We start from the raw sequence: 10,230 nt of genomic DNA, 5'->3' as shown, positions 1-10,230 counted from the left end.
CCACTGAATATTCAAAGTCCCTATTAGTTATCATTGTTTTTTAATGTTATTGGACTTACCAACAGGCCTCACTGTGTTCATGATATGCCCTAAGCACAGAAAATATGTCACATCCCCCTCTCCTTACCCACTGTGGGGGGAGAGGGGTCCTTCACTCCAGTTGCTTCATATCTCAAAGTCAGATTCTTTGTTCTGAAAATGGATGGGGTTCAAATGCTGTCCCTCTTCCTATGATTTTCTGTACTCAGATCAGAAAAGAAATAAAGCAATTACGACCAGAGTGAAAAAATGGAACTTGTGAATCCAAGGGAAAGGAGTGGGTGGGGGAAGACAGTGGTGATGGCCAGATGTGGATGGTAACTAGAAGCCAGGAGTAGTGGAGAAAGGAGAGAAGGGAATGTGAAAGGGAACTCGTTATGTTCTCCACATGCTGAAATGACTTAATATTATTCTAAATCCATGTGTGATAGCAAACTCTCAAGGCACACAAACTTCTGGAGTGGATGGTAGCCCTGATTGAACTGTTAGTCTTGTTTCTTCCCAACCACAGAAATAAGCAGCTCCCATTTCTGTGGATACCTAGTGAGGTGAAAGGATGGCCACAGTGCCTGTGGACCTGTCTTGCTCATCCTTGATTGTGTTCTAAACCAAATTTGGTTATAAAGAACTGTTTATAACATGACTTCAAGCTGCCAGGCCACTCACTGCCTCAGGCAGTCTGAAATCATTACCAGCCATATTCCTCCCCTGCCCTTCTCATAAGGAAGTTTGGCTCTTCACAGAAATCAAACAAATGCTGTTCCTCTGTTCCTCACATGGATAATACCTTAGCAGAGCAAGTCTGTACAGGCTGTCACTAAGCCGTCCAGGTAGAATGGTCATCTTCCTTTCTGCTGTGAATCCTTTTTTATTTCCTTTCCCTGTGTTCAGGACTGCTCCTAAATGTACATCATGGTCCCTGACTCAAACTCTGACAACTTCAGTGACTATCCCTCAAATTAGTAGCTCATTGAATTGCAGAAAAACATATTGAGGAAGTCCTTCACCAAGATTTTCCCTGATTCACTGGAAGGGCAGCTGGTAACAACACCCTGTTGTTAAAGCCTTTCTATTATAGAAAATCCCTGTGACCTTTTATTTTGAGAATCTCTCACATTTCTGTTGTTTGTAGAAGGTGTTTGGTATTCAGCAGAGGAAATCCCTTTGGGCCACAGAAATCTCTTTTCTTTGTCCCATAAAATTTCATTTAGGATGCAAAGTGACAAAAATTGTCATTATCCTTATCTTATTTTGATCTCTTGGGAAAACATTAGTAGACTCCAGGGAGCAGGCCAAGTTCACACTGACACTACCCAACACCAAGAGACGCAGATTGAACCAGTTGAAAAAAAGAAAATGGAGAGATAGGTGTAGAATAGGACGAGTCTGTGGTCATACATTAAAAAAAATACTAAACTGAGCAGTTTCCATCCCAAACAATCCTTAAAATACTTAGCTTAAAGGGTAACAGTACAGACTTCTTGACACTGTAGACTCAAGATGTTTTTCTCACTCACACATAAACACACATCCCCCTTTCTCAGCTAATGTGCATCTGTACACTTAAAGATCTCAACAATCCTAGCAATAGCATCCTGCACTGCAATGCAGCAGGTTCAAGATTCATGTGTAACTTCTGATGCCAGAAATAAGGAGTGTAAAATAACTCCCAGCAGAGTTATCTTTAAATTAAGTTTCCTGCGGTTGCAAGAGCTAGTTCTTGAGAGTTAAGAAACGCCTCTGAACCCTAATTTAGCCTCTTTTACATGAATATATTCTGGAGCAAATATGTGTTATATATGATCATACTACCTTTTCCAATTGATCCTGTTTAAATCAGTATTCAGGATGGACTGTTCAGAGGGTAGGAGAAGGTTAGTACATACAGCCAAAAGGCTGATATTTTAGTCTTACACATTTGATTTTACAGTCCAAGTAACTATTTTCAACTAGCAGTTTGTGAGCCTGGAATCTCATACATCCTTATGCTCAGAAATAGTGTGTGCTATCCATTAAAGTCAATCTTAGGTCATGTATGTCATTCCTTTGTTAAAAAATTACTGGATTTAAGCATTTTTAATAGCTACCTAGTACCCATAAAAGACATACAACCCATGTCATTAGTGTAGTTTGTGAATTAAGTCACTGAAGGTATTGCACACTCCTAATATTTTATTTCTTATGCAGGGAGATCTTGCACAAGACTTTGCAGAATAATGTTCTTTGTCCTGGAATGAAAATCCAGAAATTGGTTCTTCATCATTTAACATAGATGTATACTGAACACTGTGCTCAGATGTGGATTACATTTATCATATTCTGAATTTAACCCCCTGCTCCACACACATACACATATCAAGAGAACAATATTCAGCTTCAATCAAAACTTTTCATAGCAAGAGTTGTATGAAAAATAGATTCCTAATTTAAAGGCATTTGAGACTTTAGTTTCAAAACAATTCAGAGATCAGCAATATTTTCCTTTCAGAATTTCTCCTGATAGAATTCTGAGACTTTTTTTAAACTCTCTTATGGGTTTCTGAAATGAAATATGCTCTTAGAAACTTGGAAACTGATGGGTAAAGTCACTATTGTTCTTGCTAGCTTCACTGCAGCTACCTCCAGAACAGCAGCAGTTCAAAGACTCATGCACAAAGCTAAAAATGTTTTTAACCTAATGGAGAAATCTTTACTAGTGTGATATAAAGGTCCTAATATCTATATTTGAAAAAATGGACTAGCTTCTTCAGTCCTTTATTATGGTAGCTTTCTAACGAGGTTATTTGTAGTAAAAAATGTGAGCCAAATTTCTAATGGCTAAATGCACGTAAAAGTTCCAGCTCAGATGGTCTTCTGCAGCATAGGGAGGCACTGAGCATTGTGCCAAGCCTTGTGGGAACATGCCTCCTCCAAATTGCTATTTGCTTTCAGCAGAGAAAGGGCTAAGAATGTGCTGCCACTCCGCAGCCACGCCGACGCTCGGCAGCACGTGTCACACACTCGGCAGCTCCGCGTTCAGCAGACAAACAGGGGCTCTGGTCTGTCCCCACTTCTTACCACCAGCCAAAAAGACATAAAGCTGGACACATTGGCACCAGGGCAGAAGCTCAGAAGCAGTGCTTCTTGGAGGATTGTTCATCCTCTCTGTGGATTTACAGAGGGCAGAAATCAATTTTATAATTGGAGTGGATAGATACCATGAGATCTGTATCACCATTCTTCTGGAAATGAAATGCAGGTAATGAAACCAGCTGAAATGAAGACATTACCAACTTATGACACTTATTCATAACACATACATGAATAGATATGTCTCAGGTGGAAGTTAGGACAACTGTCAGTAACTGCTGTTCGAATCATCTGGTCTCTTTCTTTCCCCAAACAATTCATTTTCCTATGGCATATGCAGTTGTTGAAGCAAATTTGCATTCGGATGCAGCATGTGCACTTGTGTTTGTGTGTTCCTTTGTTTTATAGCGTGGCTGGTGAGTTTGAGTGAGCTTTATGCAGCTGAAGGTAAACTTGTTTTATGTGTTTAATTTAGGACACAATGAATTATGCCTCAAAATTGTTTTCTCCCTTCCATCCAGGAGGCAAAGTTAGTCAGACATAGAAGGCTGCATCTATGTTACCTCAAAAAGCAGAGTGGCATTATCCAGCTGGGTGCTCTTTGAAAGCTTTCATTTCACCAGTATCACAAAGAGTGATGGCATATGGGCTTGGTGCTGGTGATGTAACTCCTGGCAGTAGTTCTGCTGCTAATGCAGAGAACTTATGGCATTTTTGTCCCCATGTTTATTTGCTTCCAGTTTAGGTATATTTTCTTTTGAAGCTAACTTAGGCTCAAAAACCTTTTATTCAGAGAACTTGTTTTGACACCAAGATTCATGCCTCTGTGATCAAAATGTTCTAACCTAGAAAATATAGGCTTTTTGGTTGGATTGTTGAGTTTTGGCTTGTTTTTGTCTTGTTTTAAGTTCATTTCTCTTTGGGAACATTTCTCTTTCTGGTACACTTGGCTGTACATAGCCAGAGTTTACAAGGTGCACTTAAATTGAAATATCAAAGAGAACTGTTGAAATGACGTGCTTGCAAAATTTGTGTAATTATCTGCTATTAACTCATCTGGAATCCTGTGATGAGCAAACTGTGATTTTCAATGTGTCATTACATTGTTGCATCAATGGGCTGTTCAATAGCTCAATTTAAAAAATACTCAAGAAATAATCATTACAAGAGGTAATCCTTCCAGTTTGATTCAAATAAATCTGTTCCTACACTACGCTGACATGATCATGGATCTCATGAGGTTTCAGTGCTTTGTTTGCACTTACTTCACAGTATTTACCGCTGATTTTGTTGTTGCACATTTTACTTTTGATAAGGCATCTCGGATTCTATTTTCTAATTACATAGAGAAGAATGAGAGATAATGCTACCATCCCTGATTTCTTGCCTTTAGCGATAATGACATAGTGGTGCTCTTTATGCAGTGTCAAAGTGCTTGTTTTGTTATTATGGTGCTACAGTATTTTTATCCTATGGATAATTTTGCCTCCTCTGGTGAATATTCAGCTGCAGTTACCCTCTTCTAGCACTGAAAAGTCAGATTTATTTTGTGTTTTCATTTGCAATTAAATTGTGTGGAAAACAGTCAGCTGTGTGCTGGACTTATTTTACTGTGGCCATTTTATTTTTCTGCTCAATAGTCAGGTACTCTGAAAAATTTGTCTTGGAGAAGACATTATCAAGTATGTTAAATATGTAAATATACTCAAAGTTTTCTATTCTTAAAAATATCACTTTATTTCCACTGCTTTTTGCCTTTTAAAAAGGATTCTGTATAATGGTTTCCAAATTTCACTATGGTCAGACACTACATATTTGAACTTGAGTGGCTTTTCTTCCTTATGTATTCTGGAAGAACTGCTTGTTGACAGAAATAATTGCAAGATTCTTTTTTTTCCTTCTCCCAACAGAGCATATTTCTATTCGCTTGTGACTTGAGACATTTTGCTATTGGGCAATCAGTTTGAAGAAGTTTGTGCTCATGTTTTAAGTTCTATAGAAACTTAAAAATAGTTCAGTATTATTGCTTACCTGGTGTTTTTCTTCTAGCAAATCACTTGCAGTAAACTGTAATGTAACTGAAACAATCACGATTTGCATATGCTGGCCCCTTCCTCTGTAACTGGTATAAACATCCAATTGTTCTGGCCAGAAACAGGCTTAATTTCAGTGTGTCAGATAATGAAAGGCATGAAGAGGCTTCTAGCAGGTGAATATGTGCCGGTGCATATGCGTGGGAAGGAACAGATAGCAATCGTTAGGGGTGAGGATTTAGCCAGCAGTGTGTGCTGCAGTAGGTGGGAAGAGTCAGCCTACTGAAATATGAGAAAGGCAGTGGAAGGGAATCATCCAGCAGTTGTCTAGGAGCTGGAGGTTATGATAAGGTGGGTGGAGGAAAAAGAAGAAGAATGGAGGAAAAAGTAGAAAAAAAAAAAAAAGAAAGAATGCACATGAAGAAAAAGAAGTCCAAGGAACAGAGAAAGAGAAGCAGCAGAGATACTACACAAACGGCTTGTAGCATGAGTGAAAGCCAAAGAAAAGACAGAATAAAGAAGTCATCTATGTTTCTAGGAGATCAAGTGCAACCAGGTGAAAACTGCAGGACAACATGTACTATTAGCTAGCATTGCCTTTGTGTTAGAGTATGTGTTGAGTTGTGAAACTCTCTGACATAAATGGTGTTGAACAGCCTACACTGATTTGGTGCAAACAGATTAGACATCAGGTAAAGTGTATCAACAGGAAAAAATGAAAAAAAAAAACCTTAAAAAATTAAAAGATATTTTCCAATTCAAAATGTCACATCCTTCCAAGACATTCCTGCACAAGAAAAACACCATGAAACACTCCAGGCTGTCACCTTTTTAAATACTGGCGGCTGCTCAACTATTTCCTGTGTGAACACTGAGTGCACAGTAAACACAAAGAAACCCCTTTCACTCATCCAAGTGGACCAAGTGACCATGAAGATGTGTGCTATGTGTGTTTATTTGAGAAGCTGGAATAGTGTGGCTGTAAAATCACAGCCTAGCTTTCTGCATGTCATTTTTCTTGTCTGAGGTGGCAATCCCTCCACAACATAAATTATCAAGAGTTGGCCTCTCTTTGAGGGTGCTAATGGGGTGTAGGTGCAACTCTTTGAATAATAGCTCTAATGTAACGAAATAATGCAGGTGTTTGAATTACTAAAGTACTCACAGAGGAGCTCCACTTGCCAAGAATAGGCAGAGGTACATAAACACGTAATTTGTGATTGCATGAATGAATACCTGGTAGAGACCCTTTTAATAATTTACCACTGCATCCATGCAACAAAGTGTCTTACACTGGGAATAGCAACCAAGCATGAAAAGTCAAAAAGAACTGGCTGCTCAAGAAAGGCTAGATGTCAGGAGAAAAGCTTTGCTTCTAGACATTTGTCGCTGAGCACACTTCACAGGCTGTAGGTAAGGAAAATTTTTAGGGACATGTCCAGTTATCAAAAAATTCAGGTGCTCTGTAGTTTCAAAAGTGCCAATACTTCATTCACCATGAAATTCAGGAAGAGAAACTCAGCTTTCCAGAGCCATCTACCACTCCAGATTCTCACTGTGCTCATAAATATATTCCAGGGAATCCTACTTAAGTCTTAATGACAACAGGGAAGAGAGGAAGAATCATTTTATAGCCCGTAAGAAAACACACAGATTTTATCCTCTAGGGTGCTTGTTCTTGTTCAGCCCAGGCTATTAGGTAAAGATAGTTGTTTCTGTTAAGTTACGGCCATTAGTACTTGATACAAATGAATTTGGTAGTCTCAGATGAATGTATAGAAATGCATGTTCCCCACAAAGTCAGCAAATGTTTCTTCTTGGAGGCAGCTCCTGAAGGGACAAAGAATGACAGAAACCTCTGCAAATACAGGCAGGGATGTCTGGAAGTTAGAGGTTTGGAGAGAAGCACAATCTGCCTTGTTACCTGTATATGCTTTATGCAGAAGTGGCTACTTAAATATTCGACCATTGGGTGTTATTATGTCTTTTTGCTTTTATAAGTATTAAGTATGTTTCTTCTCCTTCACCCCTGTTTATTTGCCTGTTGTGGAACAGCAGTGCAGTAATGTCAGGTACATTTTGGCAATCCCAGTAGAATCAGTGCCCTCATTCATAAACTGTGATTACTGTCCTGGGGAAATGAGTCTGACATATTTGTGGACATAAAGATCTGGTAACTGTGACTGAAGCAAAGTTTAAGAAATGCATAAAAAAAAAAGAGTGATAGAGGGTTTTTATTTTGCTCTTGGCTTTGAAACTAGTAGAATGAAATGGCTCCATTAAAAAACAAAAAACTGCATAATGGTATTTCTATCTAAAAATAAATCTTACACTAATAAGGACCACCGGTAGTGTAGTTAGAGAGGTCAAAACTTTATAACCTCCATAGTGCAAAAAAAAAAAAAAAAATTAAAACAACAAGAGAATTTAAAGTTCTTTTTGGAAATAAAAGAGAAGAAGGAGCAGGAGGAGGAGGGGGAGAAACAAAAGAGAAACTCTGTCTTTCAGTTCCAATAGTTCTTGATGTTTAAAATCTCTGAAGTTTTCTTATGTGTTATGAAAAGCTACAAATTTATCTTTTGCCATTTTCCCAAGGGAAGCTGACCCAAATCCACCAGCAGCAGTTGAAAAGGTTTTTCCAAGCTTTATCAAATGGCCCCAACAGAGACCAGCTTAAAATTAAAAGCTTCCCCTACCAGAGGGAATATATGTGACTTTAATAACTGAAATGTGTTTTTACTTTCTATTACAGGGGTCAAAAGGTTCCTAAACAAACCAAATTTATCAATTATTTAGAGCTGATTTCTTCTGAAGTGGTATTTCTAAGATATTATTTGGTGGATAAATTCAATGTTCTAAGGCCAGCAGCAGCATTTTATTCATAACAAATTTCTCCTAAACTGAATTTGCTGGGGCAACTTAATTTCCACTATCGTGTTTGCACTGTGGAAATATCAACTGAAGTGTTATAGGGCCTAACTAGTGGTCTTTTCAAAGAGAAATTCCATATAAGCATGCTTATTCAGCACCACCCTGCTTGCCATTTATTGCTTAAGAAATGAACTGGTACATTGTGTCTGCAGTAGAATTTCTTTAGCTGCTGAAATATCCTTAAAAACCACAAGGCACATTTAAAGTCAGGAAACAATATCTTAAACTACATCCTCACCCTTGCAGCAAAAGAAAATAACTGTCAGAAGTTTTGTTAAAGACATTTTAAAATGAAAGAAAATACCTATACACACATGTGAGTAAATGCACATTTTCTTAGCCTGCTCTGAGAAGCGAGCACTTGGGTTAGGTTGTTGCGGAAGGGAATTAACAGTAAATTTAGAAAGAGACCATTCTTAATACCTAATAGAGTCCACTGACTATGTAAATACTCTGTTTGTTATACATTAGCTAAACATACATTGGGTTTCTGCCCAAAGTCTGCCATTTGGTGCAGGGAGAAGATGTTATGGAACAGTTCATAAATTCATGTGGAGCCCTGTTAAATGAAACCAACCATCCAAGAGCTGACATTTTGCCATCTTTAAAATAGCTGCCTCTCTTGCAGTAAAACATCAGGTTTATTTATGCAGGCAAATATGAAGTAGTAATGCAATCAAGGTGCCATGGAGGGTTTTGTGTTGTTTTTTTTTTAGAGAAAGAATCTAACTATTAATAAATAAAAATGTCTTGAATAGCTGCTCCTTATTTATACTCAAAAATTTTTTCTTACTGAAAAGTCACATTAGGGAGGAGTAAAAGCATCATTTTATGCCACTGAAAATGGTCCCTTTTTTCTTAGCAATACATGCTTTCAGAAATATGAGTTATTGCTACAAATAAAAACAAACAGGTGAAAGCTCTTCCTCTCTCTTCTGCCTCCCTTTGGGGCAAAAGAATTCTTCTCAAGCAAAAGAGATTGGCAAAAAATGATCAAAGTAAGAGAAATTTGATCGAGGTCTGTCTAATAAGGTGTCAAGGAGCTTTTTATCTCCAGGGGACTGACTCTGCTTCTGTTTCATTTCTGGCTCAGATTATTACTCAGGTTTGAACATTGCTTGAGGATGTTGTCAGATGAGGGCTCGAGGTTTGGTCTGGGGATTCTGTGCCCTGAAAAGGCCAGATTTTTGAATGGAACTTGAATGGAATGCCTTAGTGAGATTGAACATGTTTCTGAGTACATTAAATGGATAACATGATATTTGGGTCGTGGTCAACCAGGAACTGGAAAGATATTGTTCTGCACCCAAAGTATTTGCATATCTGTGTGGCCTTCCCCTGCCCAAGGTTAGAAGGGTGTTGAATTCACAATTCATTTTTGGCCCACTGCTGACAGTGACTGAAAGCTACACCATGGTGGTTATTTAGAAGCTTGCATTAAATGAGCGAGGAGCACCAAAATCACCACACTGCTGTCCTTAATGACTGTTAGATTTGTTTTCAATTCTTCATGTGCACTGGCTTTGCTTTGTTGGGGTCTTTGTCACCAGAGAAAGAAAAGAAGGAAACAGCAGGTATGGCTATGAAAATGTAAATGTGATAATGAGGAAAGCCTGGCAGATTAGCATAAAAACCTAATGTTGCTGAAAGGAGTCTTTCAAGGCGTTGGATGGTGGTACAACTTCAGATCACTCCCTGGATATTTCAGACTTCCTTCTGGACCATAGGACACGAAGAGTAATTTGAATTTGCTCCTTTGGGATAATGAGGTCCTTAAGCAACCTCAATGTCAGGATAAAAAGACCATTACATTTTGCACTGGAAGGTGCTCTATGAAGTATTTGGAGGCCTTTTTAAAAGGAGAAAGATCTGTAGTAATTTCCTTACACTGTTTCTAATGTCCTAGCTACTACTATAATCTTGCAACCTCTGGTAAGGCCAGATGAGATGTGAAAAGCCAGAGTAGTAGCATTGGTTGAGAAATTATTTGCAATGCAATAATGGAGAAATGAACTTGTCCTATTCTTTCCAGCTTTGCTCCTAGCCTATGGAGCAAACAGACTGGCAGTTCTGCTCAGCATATGGAGCTGCTTTAGATATGTGCAAGGGACAAAATATCAGCTTGTATATATTTATGTAGTCATTATCTACCACTTTA

At 38.4% G+C, this 10,230-nt stretch overlaps 1 long non-coding RNA gene across 8 annotated transcripts in view; it reads right to left on the bottom strand.

Moving 5' to 3' along the window:
- The window catches only part of LOC110474669 (uncharacterized), a 409,027-nt gene that overhangs the window by 55,854 nt on the left and 342,943 nt on the right, over nucleotides 1-10,230 (bottom strand). Inside the window, exon 1 of one of the 8 annotated variants that reach the window (XR_014949694.1) lies at nucleotides 60-10,230. This exon is cut by the window's right edge and continues 1,617 nt beyond it. The exons of the other annotated variants lie outside the window; for them this stretch is intronic. This is a non-coding gene — a long non-coding RNA (uncharacterized LOC110474669). The remainder of the gene's footprint in view (nucleotides 1-59) is intronic. 8 annotated transcript variants of the gene reach the window in all.

Source organism: Lonchura striata, chromosome 1 (genome assembly GCF_050655825.1).
Source record: "Lonchura striata isolate lonStrDom1 chromosome 1, ASM5065582v1, whole genome shotgun sequence".
Lineage (NCBI taxonomy): Eukaryota > Metazoa > Chordata > Aves > Passeriformes > Estrildidae > Lonchura > Lonchura striata.
This window is presented reverse-complemented; position numbering and strand designations above follow the sequence as displayed.